The sequence below is a fragment of the Natator depressus genome, chromosome 13 (assembly GCF_965152275.1).
Source record: "Natator depressus isolate rNatDep1 chromosome 13, rNatDep2.hap1, whole genome shotgun sequence".
In the NCBI taxonomy this organism is placed as follows: domain Eukaryota; kingdom Metazoa; phylum Chordata; order Testudines; family Cheloniidae; genus Natator; species Natator depressus.
In genome coordinates this window covers 18,877,709-18,899,869 of record NC_134246.1, presented here as the reverse complement: position 1 = coordinate 18,899,869, position 22,161 = coordinate 18,877,709, and the positions used below count along the sequence as shown (strand labels likewise).

The following is a 22,161-nucleotide window of genomic DNA, read 5'->3' as shown; positions in this document are numbered from 1 at the left end:
TTCTTTGGATTAATTTTGTGACAGAAAAAAAAAAACCACTTTGTACGAAACTGAAAATTTCTGCTCCAGCTCCCTAGCAGCCTGACTAGGATAGGCTGCAGTGGATCTGGGGCCTCCAGCTCTTCAGTAGTCCACATGACAGGCTGCCATAGAACTGGGGCACCTCAGGCTCCAGGGGCAGTCAGCTCCCCAGCTGGCTAGCTCCCTGGGCTGCTTGACTGGCAGCTGAGTGAACTGCCCAGTGCCCCTGGATGTACAACTAGCTTGCCAGCAGGGCAGTTGGGGACCCCACTAGGTAGTCAGGGAGCCAGCAGAAAATGTTTAAAAAATTCCCTTTCAAGTTTTCTGGAACAGAATTGTTCAAATACTGCTATTCCTTGGGAAATTTTGCACTTCTGACTTTTTGTTCCAATTTGGAACTTTTTTTCAGAAATGCAAAATTTCCCATGGGACAGAAATTCAGGATCCTGCCCAGCTCTAGTGAATATACCTCGCTCCTCCAGTTGCATTTTGTGTCCTATTTTTATCTTTTCAGTTCCTAGAAGACACAGGACCAGTTCTGAATTGAATGCCACCACCCTCTTGGAGATGCATAAGAAACCAATAAACTAAACTGGTTTCCAGCAATTTTGCAGGGTTGGACACAACCATAACAGTGAAATAAAGCAGCAGGTACGGTTCCCACAGTTAGCTGGAACATTAATCCATTTTGAATAACAAATCTAATAAATAATAAAATCTATGAACACTTAAACGGTGTCCATTTCACTCTTACATTTATGCATGAGCTGTAGAGAACAGTTTCACTTGTGCCTAGGCTCTCTTGATCTTCAGATGAAAAGTTATATAAGGTGCTATATATGAGAACTGGTAAAAATATTTTGAATTATGAAACTAAAAATGAAAGTGAATTCCCTCCTCTTTTTAAACTGCTCTACTAAACATATTATTAAAGTACTTCAGATAAATAATAAACATGCTAAAATATATAAATATGTTTATCCATCAGCTCATAACAAGTGCTTCAGGCCTCAATTCATAATTTGTTTGCCTGTAAATTCTTTGGGGGGCAGGGACTGCCTTTTTGTTCTGCATTTGTACAGTACCTAGCACAACAGACTACTGGTCCATGACTGGGTGTCCTAGGCACTAATACAAATAAGAATAATAACTTAAGCACGTGTCTAGCTGTAAGTACATGAGTAATCCTACTGAGTTCAATACGACTGCTCACATGCATAAAGCTGGGCAGCTGCTAACATACTTTGTTAAATCAGGGCCTGAGTGTATTTTGTATGTAAGACTTTTTGTATGTAAGTACCATTATGTATTTACCTGCTTGGTAAGGAGTCCTGCTAACAGGGCAATTAGGTTATTGGAGGAAGGAGGGAAAGTTGCAGAGACTATTCATGAAGGACATGGTTACTTATGGATAGCCTGTGGATCAGCGCTGGGTCAGAAATTTAGGTGAAGAAAATCAGAGAAGTGGTAGTCCAGGCTAGGGATTTAGGTTAATTTAACATGTGAGAGTGACACAAATTCAGAACTGCAGCAAACCCGTGGTGGGTTAGTGCTGTGAACTTATGGAGAGGAGGGAGAGTAACAACTGAGTTTTGGTTTTGTGGGGCTATAGAAGGCAGTTCATATTAGGAATTTTTCCAGCTCCAAGCTGATGCTGGACTCTAGATTTCCTTTGAAATGTTGGAATACTTTGCAGTCAGGCTGATCCAAGGGATTTTGATAGTAAAACCAGCTGTCTAGTTGCAATGATGTTTTTGTTCCATTGTCAAAAGTTTGAGTTAAATCCATGAGTGTATTAATGTGCGTGGATGGATTGTGTGTGTGAGAATGTGGGGTGTATGTGAAAGAAGTAGATACACAGAGTATGCACTTGTACATATATGGTTGGGGGAGGAGTGGGGAGATTTGTATGATTCAGTAAGGTGTATATACTGAGAGGATCAGAATGTATCTCTGAATCTCATGTGTCTTTTTATGTATATATGGGACATATCTGAGTGTTTCTATTTGTATATGTGTGGCTCATGTATCAAGCTAGTCTGTGTGTACGTGATGGGTCTCCTGGCAGAGGAACTGCAGAATCTGAGGAGGCTGATTGGGGCGGCACATGCACCACCTGGTTTGTGAAAAGCTCTGCTCCCTGTGCATCAATGAGCTCAACGGGACAACACAGGTTAGTCACCTTACTCACGTAAGCGTTTGCAGGATCAGGCCCTAGCACTCTAAGTCACCAGTCTGCGAAGCAATGGGTATAAACGGAAACTGCCACAAAACAATTGTTTTACTGGAGTGGAAACCGACTTCCCACTTTAAATCAGTTACAGCATCAATTTTTTTTTTTTTTACATTTTATATTTAAATGTATACTTATACCATTTTATAGCTACATATTTCTCTTAATAATACAGACAAAAGCATACTATTCTATTACACCTTACCAAATGATTGAAACCATTTATTGGCTTTTGTTATGAATTCTATCACATTTTATAAAGGTACTTCTTCAGCAAAACAATTAAAATGTCATAATAGGAGGCAGATTTGATAACAGCAAAAGAAGCATTATAAATTCAGAAGAAGGGGAAAATAGGCTAAACAACTACCAGCACCAATTAAAGAGAAATCAAAGAGGGTAATAAATAAAAGAGGAACTCAGAATAATCTGAAAGACAATTGAGAGTGAAACATATACCTATTAGCAGATTTATTTACACAATGTACTTGGATTGTGAAGTACTTGGAACAACCCCCATGCATCTCGCCCTATGAAATCTTGAAGTGAAGGCACCACGAACATCTCTGTTGCCAATCCTGATGATTTTTGGCGAGGTTTCGCAGTAACTGGTGTTTTACCTCTGACCTCAGCTTCTGGAGACAAGTGGTTCCGTGACTATCTCAGAATTCTCTCCCTCAACTTTCTAGCCCTCGTGTTTGAGGAGAAGAGCTTGAAAATGGGACCTAAGTGCGCCCTGCAGGCTCAGAGCTAGAAGGCAAATTAAAATAAATTGTTTGGGCTTTTTAAACTCCGGTGATTTTTCAAGCCCATCTCATGATATTTTTGGGGGGGAGGGGGCTGCTTTATTAAGCCTGGCTCCAACGTTGACTTCGCTGTAGGGATCCCCCCTCCTCCTTGCTCCAGCATCGCAGACGCAGACCGGAATTCTGCCATTCCCTACTAGCGCTGTGGCCCCGCGGTCCAGCACCTGCCCTTCCAGCAGCCCCGTGCTCCGGGCTCGCGATCGGACTCCTGGCAAGGGACAAGGTAAGGGCAGAGGCTTCACTTTCCCAGCGGGCATGTGCGCACTCACTCCGCACATGCTCACTGGGGCTGTGTCAGGAGTTTGGAGGGCACATTGGGAAGCCCGGCAGAGCCTGCTCTTACACCGGCTCCAGACTTCCCAGCCGCGCGGCAGCTGCCCCAGCCTCCCTCCCCTCGCGGGCGGTGCGGGGACAGGGAGCGGAGAGCCCCGGGGCGAGCGCCTTCCGCAGCCGGTGGTGAGTGCGACCCCTTCCCTGCCAGCGCGGTCGGGGCACTGGCCCCGCTGGGCACGCAGAGGGGCACCTGGGGGTGCTTTGGACACTGGCCCTTGCTTGCAAGGGGCGGGGAGAAGCGAGGGATGCTTTAGGCACCGGTCCCCACGCCCTTGTCTGGGGAGTGGGGATTTCAGCCGGGCGGCTGCCTGAGAGCTCCAAATTGAAAGGAAATGTGCAGCCCTCTGCACAGGGTTTGGGCGCTCAGATGAAATACCCGGCTCCTGTCCTCCCCATGCTGCGGCTGCCTTCTGTTTCTTGGGGGGCTCGGGAGGGGGAGCCTACTGCATCCCCCAGACCAAGTGCCCCTCCACCTGCCCCATCGCAGGGAAGGAAGAGGAAACTGTCACTCACTTGGCCGCTTTGTAATGACACACGCTCGTTTTTTCCTAGCAGAAACAGAGCTCGAGAAAAACTCTTTCCCCCACTTTCTAAACTCCGAGACGTTATCGCAGCGTGCCTGGGTCTCTCCAAAATTTCTCTCTTCCCTTGCCCACCCCAGCGAGGTGCACTGTGTGTGGAGTGGAGAGCAGGGACTGGTAGGAGAATCTTTGTCATTTTACACTGATTAAGCAGTTAAAAAACCCCCCAAACTCATTAGCTTTAAATTATGCTGTGTTTTTTTTCAGTCCCCCGCCCGCACCCCCCCCCCCGCTTTAGTATTGTTTCTGGAGCAATTTGAAAAAGGCACAGAGGGTGCATCTACTAGCCTGAGTAGGGGGTTTAAACAATGTTGATAAGAGTAGGAGGGAGTTCTTTGTGGGTAAAATCTTCTTTAGTGACGCTAGTTAGCTCGTGGGGATAGAAGCAGGAGAGTGGATTTATTGAATTAATTTTAAGCCTCGTGCCATTCTGGGTAGGTGACTATTGATTCTGCTTTCTCAGTTTTCTGTTATGTTAACACATGGAGCAGTTGTTATTTGCTTTAAGTCGATGGTGGCATGATTTACCCTAAACGGTAATAGCTTTGAACCATGTGGGAAAAGTGTTTGTGTGTGTGTGGACAGACAGTAAAATTTAGTAATATACAAAAGATAGAGATTTTTCCCTCACTAAAGAGCAATTTGATGTACTTTAGAGTGGAAATGAAAAGTGTAAGTTATTTGTTCATAATAATGGTTAAGACTTAAGTACTTCTATTTATATTTCCACTTGGCCATTTTGTATCCTATAAATTAATTGCATTCTTCTTTTGGTTTAATTGGCATACATTTAATTTAAAGCAAAGTGTTTGTATTGCTGTAAATACCATAGTTAGGGAGCCTTAAATCTGAAATAAGTTGTTTCTGAGACACTTCAGCCTGCTTCTTAGAAAGAGTGAACGGAGACAAGAATATTAAAATAAAGTCATTGGAAAATGAAATCTCACCATGAAATCTGAGGATGTAAAGTGTTAGCTTAGGTTTGATACCTAAGCGAATACCTTAGTGCCGAAAAAGGTAACCTTAAAAATGTCAGAAAACTGCCTTGCGAAAACACTGTCATCAATTCTGCAATGTCTTTTTAAGTGCAATAGTAATATTCATGTTATGTAATAGTTTGACTGGAGCATAAGATTTAAAGTTTTATATATTGAGTCAATCTAAATTAGTTAGTTGATGTAGTTTTAAGAAACTCTGTGCAAGTCATTTAACTAGTTTAAAACAAGTTTATTTACAAACCACAACTGTTTGAGTAACTTAAATATAGACTTAAAATTAATTAATACAAAATCTTTGTTCACAGTGAACATAGGGGGAAAAATTAAGTGTATAAATCACACTAAAGGTAACGCTCAAAGTTTATTTAATGTTTGAGTCAGAGAATGCCTCTAAAGGAAATTATTTCAGGTATACAACTGCCATATTTCAAACATAATCTATTAATTTAATGATATATTCCTCTTGGATGAAATTTTAATTGTTAAAATACATGTGGTTAATCAAACTTTTATTGGTCTACATCCAATTTATTAACAACCGTTTTGTTCAGTATAGTATCAGGCATGCACATCCCTTAACGCTCCTAATGTAACTGGCAGGAATGGTTTATGGTTTAGACTTAATAGAATTTGCTGGTTTACTGAGAATTTTCCTCCTCTGGAACGCTTTTCATGGAGGATTTTGTTATTCTTAGTTTCCAAATACACTGAGTGCTTCTATTTTCATGTGACATTGTAATTCATATGTATTGGAACATTCCTGCATGCTGATCCCAAGAAGATGGCAGATATTTAACCTGTTTATTTCCAAACTAACATCTTAGCTCCTTTCAGGATGCTTTTAGATTTAAAAAACACAGGACAGGCTATCTTGCACCATCAGTTTTTAAAGATAACTCCATTCATTTCCATTTCTGCTTAAAAACTGATGGCATGATTGGTCCTATAATATTGTAAACGTGAATATGAGAGACTTCATTATGGTTGTCCTACAAAGTTATAAGTATTTATAGCCTTGGATATGTTCCAATATAATCTCTTAAAATTCACAATTAAAATTCACTTGAAGTGGCATATTAAAGCCAATAATGCTGATAATTGTTTTTTTAAAACAAACTAATCTCTGTCCAAAAAACAAAATATTTAAAAATATACTGCCAAATGTGTACTTCATGATTCCATGTTGAGTCATAAATTTAATGAAAATCAAATTGTTAAGGAAAAATTCATGTGGCATCAAATTTATTTGAATGAACAGCAGGTAATATATTTCTCCATTAAACTTTATCATTTGTTTGTATTCCCCCTCACCACCATTTTGTTTTAAAATATTGCAATGAGACTTGATCCCCATGACTTGCTAATAATATCATAATTTGGTTGAAATTATCTAAATGTGCTACTGTTTAAAATATCTCACAACCTTTGAAATTTTAAATTTCATTATAAGAGCTTCATTTAGGAGGAATAAAATGTTAGTTGTTGAAGAGGGACTCTAAGAATCTATACAAAGCTACAATACGTGTGCAGACACACTACTATTATACAGACATGTTAAACTCAGACATACACACTGGAAACAAGGGACATTGAGAATATTGTCATTTAGGGCATGCTAAATGCTATTGCATTGTGCTTAGATAAGTGATTGACGCTTTAGTTTTTGGTAAAGATTAAATAGCTTAATATAGGTATCATTCCTGCAAACACTGATGGACTTTCTTAACTTTAAGCTTGAGTAGTCCCACTGTAGTCAATGGGACTACTCGTGCTTAAAAAGTATGTGCCTGTTTGAAGGACCTGTGTACGTATTTATAAACAAACCAACTTTCAACAGAGATCTATTAAACAGATTTCCATAATTTTCTGCTACCTTTCAGCTATTTTTCATGCAGTAGTACAACAGTTAATCTGAAATTGGTTATAATTCTCTTCAGTGAAATTAGTTTCCTCTCTGCCAAACTTTGCAATAGCCAGATGTTTTTAAGGTGTCTTCGGCTGGAGTAACCAACTAGAACAGTGTTGAAGACTAATTAATCTTTGCAGTAAACTCCTGCAGTAAATTCACAGGTTGTTATACTTAATATGTTGAAATGACTGTTAGGATTTTTTGTGCAGTCAAAAAACACTTAAAAGCTAAGTGAAAATAGAAAGATATTTTCAAAAATACCAGGAAAATAGTTCGTAATTAATTTTGCCTGAGTGGATTTACTGTTAAGGTCAAATGGTTAAATTAAGTTGCAAATTCAAATTCTGTTCATAGTGTATTTGACCTAATCAAAGAATCTTGTTTTCAAATATGACAATCAAAAATAAATGTTCCCTGCGGGTCAGGTAGGCTTTGTAGGGAAAACTTGTTTTGGCATTGCCTATATTTTGTGGGTAAATGTAGGATGTTAGTCTCCAGGGTTGTTAATCTGGTACCGCTCATTAAATTTCACGGCAACAAAGACAGGAAGAAAAAATACGGAGGAACATGTGCCAAATATACAGCGTATCTAAAACTAGAACTGTGAAACTAGCACATGTAGACCATAAACAAATTAGATGCACAATCACTATTCAGTGTTTTGACTTTAAATGTGTTTTTAGAAAAAGTAGTGATTGAGCTAGTCCAACAAATTTCTTCACATACTGCTCACCCTAGTAAGAATAGGATATAGAGCTAAGCAATCCCTAAACAGTTAACAGAAAAATCCCCCTTTTTTTTCTCCTCCTCCATAATGACAGAAAGACCGTCCTTATTAGATGCTTTTTGTTTGTTAGAGTTATTGGCTGAAAGGTCCAATCAGAAAACAATTGGTGATGGCAACTTAACCGAGTTAAGATCTATAAATAAAGAAGATGAGGCATTGTTTTAACTTGTGTAATGGTGTTTAACAAACACCCTGTTTTAATCAGGTGAGGATAAACCCCTCAGTTAGGTGGCAAATAACTGCAGCTTGGTGACAAGAGTGTGTCACTTGGGGCTCAGAGGAGCTGCCGCTTGTCAGAGGACCTGATGGCGCTGTGGTTTGTTAAAGGAAAAAGGGAAATTTTCCTTCATATGGTTGCAAAATAACTTATTTTTCACTGATTAGACCTAAGGTTAATAAGAAATGTCTGATTCTCCTCTCTGATAGGCTATTGTAAATTCACGAGTAATTCTACTGAAATTACACTGATGTAAAAGCAGAGTGAGAGAAGAATCAGATCTAAAATATCATGGCAAAGGATTCTATCTGCTGCCACACATACTGCATCATCTTTCATTTTAAATAATCAGACCTCTGATTCATCCACTGTATTATACTCTGGCTTTAGTTATGTATCTTTATGCCTTATTTAAAAATACTCAGCCTAATGGTGTATCAATTAATGGGGAAAAAACACCTACAGGATTATCACCCTTCCCGTCTAAATTATCTAATGTATAACTGCTTAACTCCTTGTACTGAGTAGCAGCATCTAAACAAGTTTATTTAATGGCTATGTTACTGAGTCTTACTATATATGGTCCGATGAAGTGAGCTGTAGCTCACGAAAGCTTATGCTCAAATAAATTTGCTAGTCTCTAAGGTGCCACAAGTACTCCTTTTCTTTTTGCGAATACAGACTAACACGGCTGCTACTCTGAAACCTGTCTATGGTTTGTTAGCACAGAAGGAATTATTTCTGTTTAATAGCATGTGTGGAATGCTAGAGATATAAGAGGTTTTTTTTTGTTTGTTAGCTGTGAAATACAGATGACATCTTCAATGGTCTCTTCCATCCCATTTTATCACCATAAACTTACTAAACATATTGCATTCAAATAGTGTATCTTTCATAAATGTGCAGAGGCTCTGCAGAAAGCCATAATTCTGCGTCAGAGTTCTGGTAAAGTTTAATGTGAAGCATGTTAAACTAGGTTTTTATTTTATGGATGATTCATGTAGTCAGAGAATGGTTAGGAAAGGCAGGTTAAAAAAAATGGAGAACCAAAAAATAACAGAAAAAGTAATGGGTTTGGGTGAGGCAGGTAACACCTGGTTATGTCACCCACTATGTAGAGCTTAACACTAATTTATGGTATCTTACAGAAATGTGAAGATGTAGGACCATAAGCTTGAGATGTACAAAACTTTTGTTCTTAGACACAACACCTTGTGTAGTCTGTGAACCTGTTGTTTGACTATCTCTGTTTTCACCTAACAGCTGTTGTTGGTTTTTTGTTTTTTAAACAAAAGAGGAACTTTAGGATCCACAATACAGTAGCAGAAGTGGTCTTTTTTGTCTTGTTATGAAGGTTATTTGGGGCTTGGTGGGCATACTTGTTCTGGGTTGGAGGCATGCTCGAACTTGTGTGCTGGATTGAAATATTCAGAATAGTCAGGTACATTATAAACACGGTTAAGTGACTTGCAGGATCAAAACAGAAAAGGCAATTTCTTAAAACATTCAGAAAAATATTGTGATTTGTTTATGAATGTGCCAGTCAAAACAAATGCACAGCCACACAGACACAGTAAGATACACATAGTGTTCAGAGGAACTACTTGGAATCCTGGTTTTCCAGTTCTCACTTATAGTCACTTAATTCCCTCACCACCCAAGCTCTATTTTTTTATCTCCGAGGAAAGGGGAATGTTTTATGCCCTTTTTTAGTCTGAATTTTAAAAAACCATTAGATTCTATGTTTCTTCTTCAGCAAGGACAAATAGAGGACTGTAACTGAGAGACTAATGAATATTACTTTACAACCTACAGACTGATTCATTGTAGTTTTTATTTTTCATAACAAAAAGCCCACACCTCAAAAGTGACTCTGGGCAATCAAGATTTTAGTTAATGGGAGTAAAAGTAAAACTCTGACAGTTAAATTTATGTAGGATGTTTTTAAAAATTAAATGAATAAGAGCCCTAATGTTACAAAGAGAACCTGGGTTGTCCCATAGAAGTACCGTTGTTGAATTGGGGTCAAATGGCCTAGTTTTATACCACTGGAATCAATGGGAGTTTTGCTTTTGATTACAGTGAGACAGGATCAGGGCCAAACTGAGCTATGCTACATTTTAATTGTTACAGAAGGAACTACATTATAAAGTGACTGTAAACAGTGCACAGAACATTGAATAATAAGTCCAAATCCTGCTGTCTTGTTACGGCAATATTTTCACTGACTTCTCCGGGAGTTTTCCCTGTTTGAGGACTTGCAGAATTGGGCCCATAATTTGGAAAGCACCTTGAAGATGAGAAAATTTACCATAAAAGGGCTGTTGCGTTTCAGAAAAAGTGAAAGTCTGAATGCATCTCTTTCTAAAAAGTTATCGATTAAGAAACTATTGTCCACACTCAAAGTAATCACAGAATATTGCTACTACTTTCTTTTCTAGAAATACGAAGGATTCATTCAGGTTGGTGGAGAATGGGGACTCCTGAGAACCATATTTATATATCTGAGTCTGTATGTCTATGGTTTTCACCTGAATTATTTTCAAAAACTACCCTCCCTGTATTTTTAAGTTGTTATTGGACAGCAATTTTGTTTCTTTACCAAAGGAGTGAAAACCCCAGGAATCCTTTTATAATTTGGAAAGAATGTCAAAAGAGTAAAGTAGTTAAACCTAAGTATTAGATCATATGCTCTAAATGCATAAATAAGCATAACAGCAATTGCAGAAACCTAAGTTAAAACCACTAACAATGCTCTCCCACAAACTCTAATTGCTAAAAGGGAATGACCTCAGCTATTGTGAAATTTGTGCCTGTTTGTTGACCGATGGTGGTGGAAGTGGAGTGTGTGTTTTGTTGGGGTGTTGTGTGTTTGTTAATGCCAGAGCGGAATACAAAGCCTGAAAATGGAGCTAATTGCAGCGAAAACCTTGGATATGGTTTCAAGGTTAGGGATTCTAAAAGCAGGTGAAATGACTATTCCATTGAAAGACGGAGACTGACTGGTTGGAAGCCAGTTTGTGGATGTTAGGCAGTCCATTCCTAGTATATACAGAATTGGTTTGCCTTTAAGAAAATGGGGGTTAAAATATTTGGTTACAAACCTGACATTTCTTTGTGTACTGTTCCTATGCCTGAGCACAGCATGAAATATTAGTGGGTGTTTCATCATGCCAATTTTGGAAGCTTTTTGTCTCAAGTTTGTTTTTTCTGGGAAAGGGAAATGATGAGACCTGAACTTGACTTCATTCAAACATCACTTAATTCAAAATTTTCATTCTATTGCATGGTTGTGTTCAGTGCATCAGAACATGCGTATTACAAAGCTGGTTATAATGAACTTTGGCTTAGAGCAGTCATTCTGTGGACAGAGTTCCACAGTCTGCATAGAGATTCCTATAAGACAGGTCTTGGCTCCCTGCTGTGTACTCATATGAACCCTTATAATTATGATCCAGAGGACTGCTTGCCCATTTTTAGTCATACGAACACTTGTAGGAAAATTGGTACTTTTAAACTGTTTCAGGGCACATGAGAACAGGTTTTGACTTGCAGCCTTGTATTGTAAACAGTTTGACCATCCTTAGTTTTGAGAAGGTGGACAGCCTAGTGAATGGAGAATGAAAGTGATGTTAATGGCTGAGTCTAAGATGCCATACTATAAAGACTCCTTGCTGAATACAGTGGACTCCACAGAGAAGTTACCAGAGTAGGAAAGGGGAGGGGAGATGGGGAGAATTTCTTAAACTCAGCAAATGCCTTTAAAACTGGAAATGCCTCTAGTATTACTCAGACACCCACAAGAAACAGAACCAACAAGGGGAAAGTGGAGCAGGCATTGGGGGGTGGGGGGGGGGAGCGGGATTTTTAGTTGAGTAAGCAAAGCAATTATGGGGACTTGTGTGTTATTCACAAGTGTCTGCACCACTCAAACACACCCATCAATGGTTTCCACAAGATTGTGAAACAGTTCTGAAAGTTCTTTTCTGAGCAGCATTTTTATGTAACCCATTCTTTGCCTTTATTATATTTTCCCCTTAAATAATTTGCAATAGATTTAAATTCAGAACTGAGCTAAGTTATCTAGCCAGTTGTGTGACCCTCCCCCTTTGCATTTGATTATATATATAAATAAATAAAATACAGAGAGAGAGAGTTAGTTTAAAACTTTAAACGGTTTAATTCTAAATCCTTGAAGACTCCTTAGGAATGCAGCATGCAAAATCTTGACATGCTTACTGAAAATGAAACAAAACTATTCTGTAAATTTTTTTTTAATGAAACGAAAGCACCGTTAAAGTGCTTGGAGGCATTGAGCTAGGCATAGGGTTGGAAGTCAGTGCTGACGTCTGGGGCTTAGTGTATACAATTTATTTTACATGCATCTTCCCCCATACAGTACTTAAGTTTGGACAAATGTAGGACGCGTTTGGGCCCGATGCTGTTCCCAGCGCAGTAAGAGACTTTTGCTATTTACTTTAGTCAGAGCAGGATTGGGCCCTTTTTTTGGAGCATCCTTAAACCTTTTGCACTCACTGCAAAAAGTAATTGTATTAGTCTTATGCTGCAGTCATTGTGCACAAAACACCTATTGACTTAAGCCGCATGCATGTAAACTTACAAGGAGGGACAGTGTCACCAATACAAAATGCACAGAAACGGGCACATTATTCTTGACTCTGTAAAGTTCATTTTACACAAGCTAACAAAAGCCAGCAAATCCAAAGGTGATGGAGGGCTGAAATGAGCTCCTTATCATTCATTGACATGCTTGACATGCCTGTAAGTATCATAGCTCCACTGGTGATAGTGTAAGTAACCTCACCTTATAATGCTAACCCACAGCAGTGTGTTAGAGGGGGAGCATCACCTTTGATTTAATCCTTTTGGGTACATAGGTATGGCTGTGTGCCTGTGAGGGAGTATTTAGTTTTCTAGTTAAGAAAAGGGGCGGGGGGAATGACTCACTTCTAGGCCATAGGAACCTTTGTAGTCTGTTGTGTAAATGTATTGTAGATCCTCTATGTGTGTGTGTATGGTCAGTCGGTTCGACAATGAAGTTTTCATGCTCTCTCTTTTTGTGGATTCTGGAGTGACTCTGAAGTCCGAAGCGTGACATGCATGCTTGTGAGCAGATGGGGCAGTCATTGGTGAGCGCCTTGGTAGCTATACCAGTAGTATGACTCTTTTCCCTTGCAGCTAACAATCTATTATTTCTGTCCTCTTCAGAGGTTTGAAAAGCTGTGTGTTGTCATGCTGATCTATTTAATGCAGCCTTCTCAAGATCATTTGGTTTTATTGCACTACAGTGTGTGCTGGGTTTGCTGTCCTTATAGCACTTTCTGGGTGGCCTTGATTCCACTGTCCTTGTGCCAATTCTCCACAGAAGGGGAGTCAATATTCAGGCATCCTAATGATGTGTCCAGCCCAGTGTAATTGGGCTTTTATCATCATGGCCTTGATGCTTATGGCATTTGACTTTTGGAGAACCTCCAGGTTGGTAATTTTGTCCTGCCAGCGAATCCCCATAATGGCGCACAGAGACTGCATATGGAAGGCCTCTAGCTGTTTGATGTGTCATGTGTATGGTGTCCAGGTCTCACAGATGCAGAGGAGAGATGTGAGCAGAAAAGAATTATAAAGTTTGATTTTTGTTGAGAGGGTTATGTTGTGGGATTTCAGGACTTTTACATAACTTTCCTAATGACAGAGAAGCTTTTAGATACTGTATATATTATAAAAACCTTCAGTCTTTTCTGGGTTAAGGAGCAAGTTCAGGTTCGGAGAGTAAAAACACATGGACATTCAGATAGTGTTGAGAGTGTACACAGCCCTTCACAAAAGAGAATGAGATGTCCCCTGCCTTAAAATGTTTACTGTCTAAGAAGTGTTTGTGTCAAGTACTTGCTGGTTTTTTTGGGGGTTTTTAAGATGTTTCACTCAGTTCAGTACCTCCAGAACTTTAATTTTTGGTTGCAATTCTTGAGAATAACCAGAGCACTGTGGGCTATTCATTAGGTCATATTTGATTTCTCTTTATTTTAAAAAAACAAAAGAAAACAAAAACACCATGAAAGCAGTCTAATATACTTTGATTGGAAAAAAATAGCCTAATAGAACAAAATGATTTCTGTGTAAAATATTTTATTTATATAAAAATAAATCTGCTTCCATGCCAGACTTTGGGTAGATCAAATTTTTACAAGTAAGTTATAAACCCTAGGAAAACAGTGTACAATTTAAACCATTGATAGAACCTTAAGTTTACCAGCACTACTGGGCAGTATCATAAATTAACTTCTTTAACTATTTCATTCCTAAGGATTCCAATCCTCTTAAACTCAATATAATCAAGATTACTTTACCCACTACTGTGATTCAGCCATGGATGCAATAGCTGTTTAACAGCACACGGCAACATTTCACAGTACTGCAGGCCAGGAAGCGAAAAAATATAGTGTCCGACTTGAACTGTATGGGGGTTGTGGTTGAGTAGATAGAATGTAATTACCTGAACTGGAATTCAGCCAGGATTAAGGGGCTATTGCTCCCACTCTTGTGAGAAGTGCCATGGGATTTTAAATGGCCACAAACGTTCCGTGTCTCAGTTTTACATCTGTGCTAAGATTGTACTTCCAGCTGCACAGCTTTTCCGAGGCAAGTGACTATGGAATACAGAAAGATGTTTGCACACATGCTTCGTAGTCAACTATACAAATCCCCCTCCCTCCCCTTTGAATCAGAGAATAGAAGAATGATAAACACAAAAGTCAATGTTGTTGTGTAACTGAAGTCTGATGCAGTGAAATGAGACTTGGTCCGTTGTTCGCTATGGACGTGTGTGTTTGAGCACATTCCTCCAAGTCTGCTAGCCTCTGTTTTTCCGTCTTTCTTATCAGTTTGCTTCCTTTTTATGTACTCTTCCTCCCCAGCAGCACAGCCCTCTAATAATGTTTTCTTGATAGTTATTTAATTGAACAAATGGCTTCTGCTTTTGCCTATTCTTCCCCTTCCTCACCTATTTTACATAACCTAGTTCTTATATATTCAGAAACAGACCTGAACTAAATGTGGGTTGGGAGACAGAAACTCGAGTTTTATGCTGGCTCTAACACTAACTCCCTCTATGGCCTTGGGCAAGTCTCTTAGACTCATTGTGTCTGTTGCCAGTATGAGAAACGGGCATAACTGGTGGTACTGTGAACTTTAATGTATGTGAAGTCCTTTGATTAGAAGTGCTGCATTAAGCCAGTGGTTTTCAACCTTTTTTCATTTGCATACGCCAAAAAAATTTGGGATGGAGGTGCAGACCCTCTTGGAAATCTTAGACGTAGTCTCTGGACTCCTTAGGGTCTGCGGACCACAGGTTGAAAACCACTGTTCTATGGTAACGACAACCTTTCACGGACCCCTTTTTACATAGTCCGCTAACTCGAAACCACTGCATTAAGCCAACTATATTAGGAATTAAGTAGATGCTGTGGAAGTTTATATTCCTAATAAAAATGGCAAAACCCACTAAAATTACATATCTAAAGAAAATTTTTTAAATATTAAGTTCACTTTAATTTCAAAAATATCCACTTTGATAAAGCATGCTTTAAACAGTACACCCTGACCACATTTTAAAAAACAAAAACCCACGACATTACTGATGAAGTCAGATTTTGCTGTTGAAGTCAACGAGGCCAAGGTTTCACTCTATAATTTTATGAGGCTTTTCCTGCTCCACTGTTGCTGTTTAAAGGCCTTTTCAGCAAGGAAGAAGCTTTTCTGATGGCTATTCTGATGAAACAGTGACATTGACTATACGCAAAGTGCTGTCACGCACTAAATAAACTAACTGAAGGAAAAGGGGAAAACAGGTTTTTGTTAACTTTTCAGTGGTAGTACACTTAGTTACTTTTCACCACAGTAGGTACAATATTTTTTTAGATGGACAGAAACTTGCCCCTCATCTCCTCCAAGTTGACAGCATTCATTTTAAAGGCTGGAATGTTTCTATTGAAAAGGCAAAATAATTCAGTGTGTACCCCACATTTTCTTGTTTATTGAAATGCCTTCCCTGATCAAATTTAATCACAAATAATGGTGTAAGTTCTCTTATCCAGACAGTTGTGGCTTTTATTTTTATGGTCATCATGTAAAGGTAGCAAAGTTTGTCATGTAGAGGGAATTTTCCCACTGATTGATTGATTTTTATTTATTTTTAAAAACAGAAGGAGAGAGCCTCTGGATATGTTAATATCTTCCACCTGGTTTGGACTAGGAAGAAAATATTCTTTAGTCAGTGATTAATTTGTCTCCGGGGTTCCTTGGTGACCAATGCAGAGATGTCAGTTCCAGGAGAAGTTAATAGAGAGAGGACAAAGTATAATTTTCCATTGCAGACACTTACAAAGAAGAGAAACAAAGACCTTGAAAGCAATACACCCAATATGAAGGAAGATTCTAAGTGAATCAGTCATCAGCAAAATGACCAGGGAAGCATTCTACCTGCAAACTTCAATGAAATAAATTATATGGTGTTTGAGGAGGGAAGTCACCTGATACCACTTGAGAGAGAGAATTCTGACCTGCATTAATACTGAGATTGATTCTCAGCCCTCCTCAAAACTGCATGTACTGCAGGGAGACCAAACATTAACTGCAAAGTGTCTTTAGCAACTAAGGATTTTTAAACTTTAGCCCCACCGTTAAAAAAAGGGTTGATTGGAGATTTCTGCTGTGGTTTAAATAAATAAATTAGGCATAGGATATACCTACATCTATTGACAAAACACTTACAGAGTTAAGATTGCACCTGTATTTCAGGCCTGATCCAGGGCAGCCTGAGCCTTCAAAGTGGCAGGAAGTGTTGGGTTGAGGGCTTAACTCTTCCTTTTTTCTCATGAATAGCCATGCAACGTTGTGCATGTTCACAAGTGACGTGAATGTAATAATGCAGAAAGTGAGTGATTTTTTTTTTTTTTTTGACACAAGATTTTGCTTGAGTTCTCAGGTGGTCATGCTCATTTCCATTGCGTGTAACAGAAGGGAATAAAGATCTGATATAGCGGAACCAGCAACATTCAGGATTTCTGCAGTATTCACTATTTGTATTCTCAAAAGTCAATGTAATCTTTAAAATGTCTCCGATAGTGTATCGCTGCAAATTTTTAGCTCTGCCTGGTGTGTATCGTTTCCTGGTATATTCTTCCAAAGAAAGTAGATGCTAATCCAGTCCTAAGCTTGTCACTGGAGACAAATGTGAAATCTCCTGCATTCAGTGCTCATTTGGAGGAGGGAGAAACCTTATAATCCATCAACAGCAAATCGTTGGAAGGGAAGTGTTGGCTTTTTGCCACATTTTCCTCTTGAAATTATAATAAACTCCTCAGACAAAATACCATGGAAAAAATAAATGGATGAATGAAAACTTTTTTTCCCCCATATGGAAAAAAAAATCAGGATTTTGTTAAGTTTGTATCAGACTATGTGATCTGGAGTGCTAGCACATCCCATTTCAAAGTATTTCATAAGGGAAACTATGGAAACAACATTATTTTCCGTCTTCTCTGAAATGTGAGACAAGTCTGATAATGAGGAACAGTTTCTGATCTCCAAAACCTTTTCAAAGAGCTCTGAATTGACGGCAAAGTGCTGTGTGAGCGTCTTCCAGGTAGATGATCATGCACACAAAGTTGAGGGCACATTTAGATGCAGTGTTGGAAAAGTCAGTCAGGCTTGGTTAGTTTTATAACGTGCTGACTGCAGAAGTGTACACGTGTGTGGTTTAATGCTAAGGATTCCCAATTACCTGGATTGTAGAGTCATTTTCCCCATGATGCAGAAGTTCCCATTTGTCAAAGAATTGTAGAACTAGAGCTAGTTGAACTGGAGGGGGGCGGGGGGGAAGGGGGAAGGAGGAGGGAAAGATAACTTACCTAAAAACAGGGAAGAATTTTCCTGCCTTAATGTTTCAACCAGTTTTAAATGGAATGTAGCAATGGAAAAGATTCTGTATGTGACCTTACCCATCCAATAGCGGCCAGCAACAACTGTTCCCATCAGCATTATCTAGTGTTTTGCCCAGACTAGTTCAAACTGTCTCCAGGAATGGAGCCTTAGTTTTGGAAGTAAGTCCAAACCTGTATGCAGCTTCTATGGCAGAATTCTCCCAACTGATTTGTCCTGCAAAGGGAGTATGTCCTGCACTCAATTCCCAGCAAGGCACTTAACATTAGTATCTATGGAAGCTGTGTGCGTAGGAACTGTGCGGAATATGCAGCAGAGATCCTGGTACAAAGAGCAGCATTCTTTTCTCTCCTACGAGGGGGAATAGGGTTTACTTGAGATGGCTCATCAAGCAGCTCACCAATAGTGGATGACAGAGCTGTAAGTGTAGATGATGTATTATAATGTTCCAGGTGCTGTACAGACATGTTTAAAATTTTTGGCCTTCACTCCTTCCCCCAAATATCTACCTACATACTTTCCTCTTGGGTTTGGGTGAAGGCATTTTAATAGCAATAACCTAAAAACCAGCTATAGGAAATGTTCCTATGCACGCAATCCTGCCACGTTAAATTCCTGCCACAGGACATCATCTGCCGCTCTACAAGCGGACAAGTGTGTTTTTCTTGAGTCACTCAGGCACTCGTCCCCCTATATAGTGATGAACTGCACCTCCTTCAGCTGGTATTGGCGCCACACTAATTTCTCTCCCTCTCACCAAGGGCTGACATTCACACCTGCTTCTGCATGGCATGTGTTCTTCCCCCTTTCACCCAACATCTCCTGTTGCAAAGACTGGTCCAAAGCCCAATCTACTAAGGCCACTTCCACAGGCAGCAACACTATTAACCGCATAATCACAATCCCTTCCTCTAATGATAGTCTGCCAGCACAACCCTCTTTGAGCTTCCTTTAAATGGATGATCTCTTCACTAAGGAAGGTGGCTGGGATTTGGGTCAGTATGAAAAGAAAATTGCTAGAAAACATGGCAGGTAATGAGAATGAAGTGCTGGTTCTGCAGTCATGGGGAACTTTGGTGGTTTATTGAATACTCACGGTGTATATTCTTAAAGTTCAGTGCATGCCAGCTGCACATCAGGCCCTGGAACTGTATCAAATTCCTTACAGATCCCCAAATTATTCAACAAAATAAATCACTTGCCAGACTTACGGTCAGAACGTGGTCCACAAATCAGAAATTAAGGAAGTAAATAGTTGGGACTTGGCCTATGAGAGGCATTTTCAAGTAGCTTCCCTTCCCTGTGCTCTTTATATTTTTAACAGCACTATTTGCATGCTCAGAAATTCACATTTGTGCCTGTAAGTTAGATAACGACTCACGCAAATGGGGTTTTGTCCAGGTCATATTTGCAAGGAAAAGAATGCAAATATGGCAACAATCTTGGATATTTGGCCCTGGAAGTCTTCTTATAAGAGTAATATCTGCATTCATTGAGATCTTTGAGCTCAAGGATCTCAGAGCCCTTGACAAATACTACTAACTAGGCCTCACATCTAACCTGTATAGTAGGAGTGTTTTACTGCAGACAGATAGGTGTGCATATAAAAACAACCTCAATTATGATTTTTTTTTTTTTTTTTTTTTTTTGGAGGAAAGACTTTGTACTCGGAGTTATAGTCTAACCTTTCTCCCATATTTTGTATGTAAGAAGTGCTGCTCAAAGATAAGCTGCTGAGTATCAAAGTATAAGGGGAACTACAAGCATCCGTCTGTAGCACAGGAATGGTCTTTCCCTGGGCATGGTTGAATGAATGTGTGATTGGTGTGAGGATTTTAGTTCCAACTTCTTGCTTGCCTAGTATTTTTTTAAAGTTATTTTTGAGTTGGGGTTTTGGATGGTTGAGATAATGCCTGTGGACTTACCTGGGGTCTCAGATGCCTACAGGCCTGTTGACTTTAGATCCATGGACTTACTGAGCCTGAAATTACTGAAATGGGGAGGTTCTACATTTTCATAAAAGTACTTAATCAGGTCCCATTTGGTGATGCCCGGGAACTCCGAAGAAGAGTGCTCCAAAGACCTATCTGGCTTTAAGATTAAACTCGATAAGTTTATGGAGGAGATGGTATGATGGGATAACATGATTTTGGCAATTAATTGATCTTTAAATATTCATGGTAAATAGGCTCAATGGCCTGTGATGGGATGTTAGATAGGGTGGGATCTGAGTTTCTACAGAGAATTCTTTCCTGTCTGGCTGGTGAATCTTGCCCATATGCTCAGGGTTTAGCTGATTGCCATATTTGGGGTCGGGAAGGAATTTTCCTCCAGGGCAGATTGGCAGAGGTCCTGGAGGTTTTTCGCCTTCCTCTGTAGCATGGGGCACGGGTCACTTGCTGGAGGATTCTCTGCTGCTTGAAGTCTTTAAACCACAATTTGAGGACTTCAATAGCTCAGACATAGGTGAGAGGTTTTTCGCAGGAGTGGGTGGGTGAGATTCTGTGGCCTGCGTTGTGCAGGAGGTCGGACAGATGATCATAATAGTCCCTTCTGACCTTTGTATCTGTGAATCTATTTGATTCACCAAGAAGGTTCTATGAGGAGTTCCAAGGGGGAGGAACCAGTCAGGCACCATCTTAAAATTGAATGAAAGGAAGAAGCTTTTGTTGCAGCATTTGGCTTGCTTGCCTGTAATGGCTGCTAGCCTCTAGCTATGCTGGCCACCTAGGAGTGGGAGTTTAACATACAACATTTAAGATTAGACATTTACAAGCAAGTAACTTGTAGCCAGCCAGCACTCCATTAACATTAAACGCTGGTGCCAGTAAGACCATTGGTTAACGTTTGCAACCACGTACCAACTTCCTGAGACTGAATAAAGCCACAAGAGCCATGACAATCATCCTCCATAAGTAGTAACCTTTTTTGGTTTTGTTGCATTTTCTGTCCTTTCTTACTAGAGGGACACCTCTACCTCAGCATTTACACTTGTTTTTTATTCCAGCAGATGGCTAGGAGTGAGGGTGTGTGCATGAGTGTGTGGGGCTAGAACTCTCGGAATTCATTTGAGAATAGGGCCTAGAGAATAATTTCTCAAATACCTAAAACAACCCTAGGTTAAACAAGCTTCTTGTCTAAAAGATCGCTTATGCATGTATTCATGGGTTAGGAGTTATGTCTTATCCTGAGAAATCATATTATTTTCACCTATATTTGTCATTTGAATATTAAAATGTAACAAGCTGCATCATCTTTAATTGTATGGGAATGTTTTATTGTAATACCTATGTTTGGGGGCTAGGGAAAGAGAAGGGATTTGCTGTCACCTAACCAGTACATTAAGTTGGGCAGACTACCTTAATTGGCATCAGTGCTTGTAGTCTTAACATTGCCTTCAGCCTGGGAGTGACTTGATCCTCCCTGTATCAGATATTTGGTTGGAAAAAATATATAGATCGGCACTAAGCTTGATAATGCCTTATTGCTTTTCGACTCTGATGGCTAAACAAGACTGATGCCTTCCCAAATTACATAAGGAGTTGTTGGTTTATCAACCTGGTAATTAGATTAGTTTGTTTTGATATTAACCCACTTTCTTAATTTGAATGGTTTACATGTATTTTATCTGGTTCCTTATTTAGTTTGATTAATATATAAAATTGGAAATCTGTGTGGTTTGGATGTTTCTTCCCTAGACCTTAGGCCTCTGAACCTGAGGAACCTCCAGAATAAATAAGAGGCCAAGACGCAGCCTTGACATCATCCATAGAACTGGTCTGATGCCTGAACTCGAACGCTGTTTGTTTTTGAGGAAATGTCTACTTAAATATTGATGATTTCTTTCGATAAGTAATGTGGGTTCCAAAAGTTTTGTGGGCCTGGTGTAGTGGATATGAGCCAGTCAACCTAAAGGCTGACCAGTTCTCTATAATATGTCTATACTCTTCATATTACACATAGGAAAAATGAGACTTGGAGGTTAAGTGACATGCCCAAGGTCATATCACAAGACAGTGGTAGGGCTATGATTAGAATCCCACCCAAGCTCCTGCACTAACCACTAAATTGACTACTTATGCATTTTACCAAATGTAGTTATAGCAGTTCCTAAATTTGTTTTCCTTGTCTATACACTTTTTGAAAACTACATTTTAATCAGCTTGTCCACATGACAATAATTCTCCCTTAAGCCAACTTAATAGAATTGATTGACTAGCTATTTTAATTACTGAGCATAGACTACATATCGACAAGAAAAACTTCTCTGAAAAAAGTGTATTATATTTTGGCTCTTGGTTGAAACCAACCCAACTTTA

General features: G+C 39.4%; 1 protein-coding gene across 2 annotated transcripts in view; it reads left to right on the top strand.

Moving 5' to 3' along the window:
- Window positions 1-3,342: 3,342 nt before the first annotated feature.
- The window catches only part of EYA2 (EYA transcriptional coactivator and phosphatase 2), a 154,891-nt gene continuing 136,072 nt past the window's right edge, over window positions 3,343-22,161 (top strand). The window contains exons 1-2 of one of the 2 annotated variants that reach the window (XM_074970084.1): window positions 3,410-3,516; window positions 3,946-4,091. The gene's annotated coding sequence lies outside the window, so the exon portion shown is untranslated. Of the gene's footprint in view, window positions 3,517-3,945; window positions 4,092-22,161 lie in introns of both variants that reach the window. The other variant, XM_074970087.1, reaches the window with a different exon arrangement.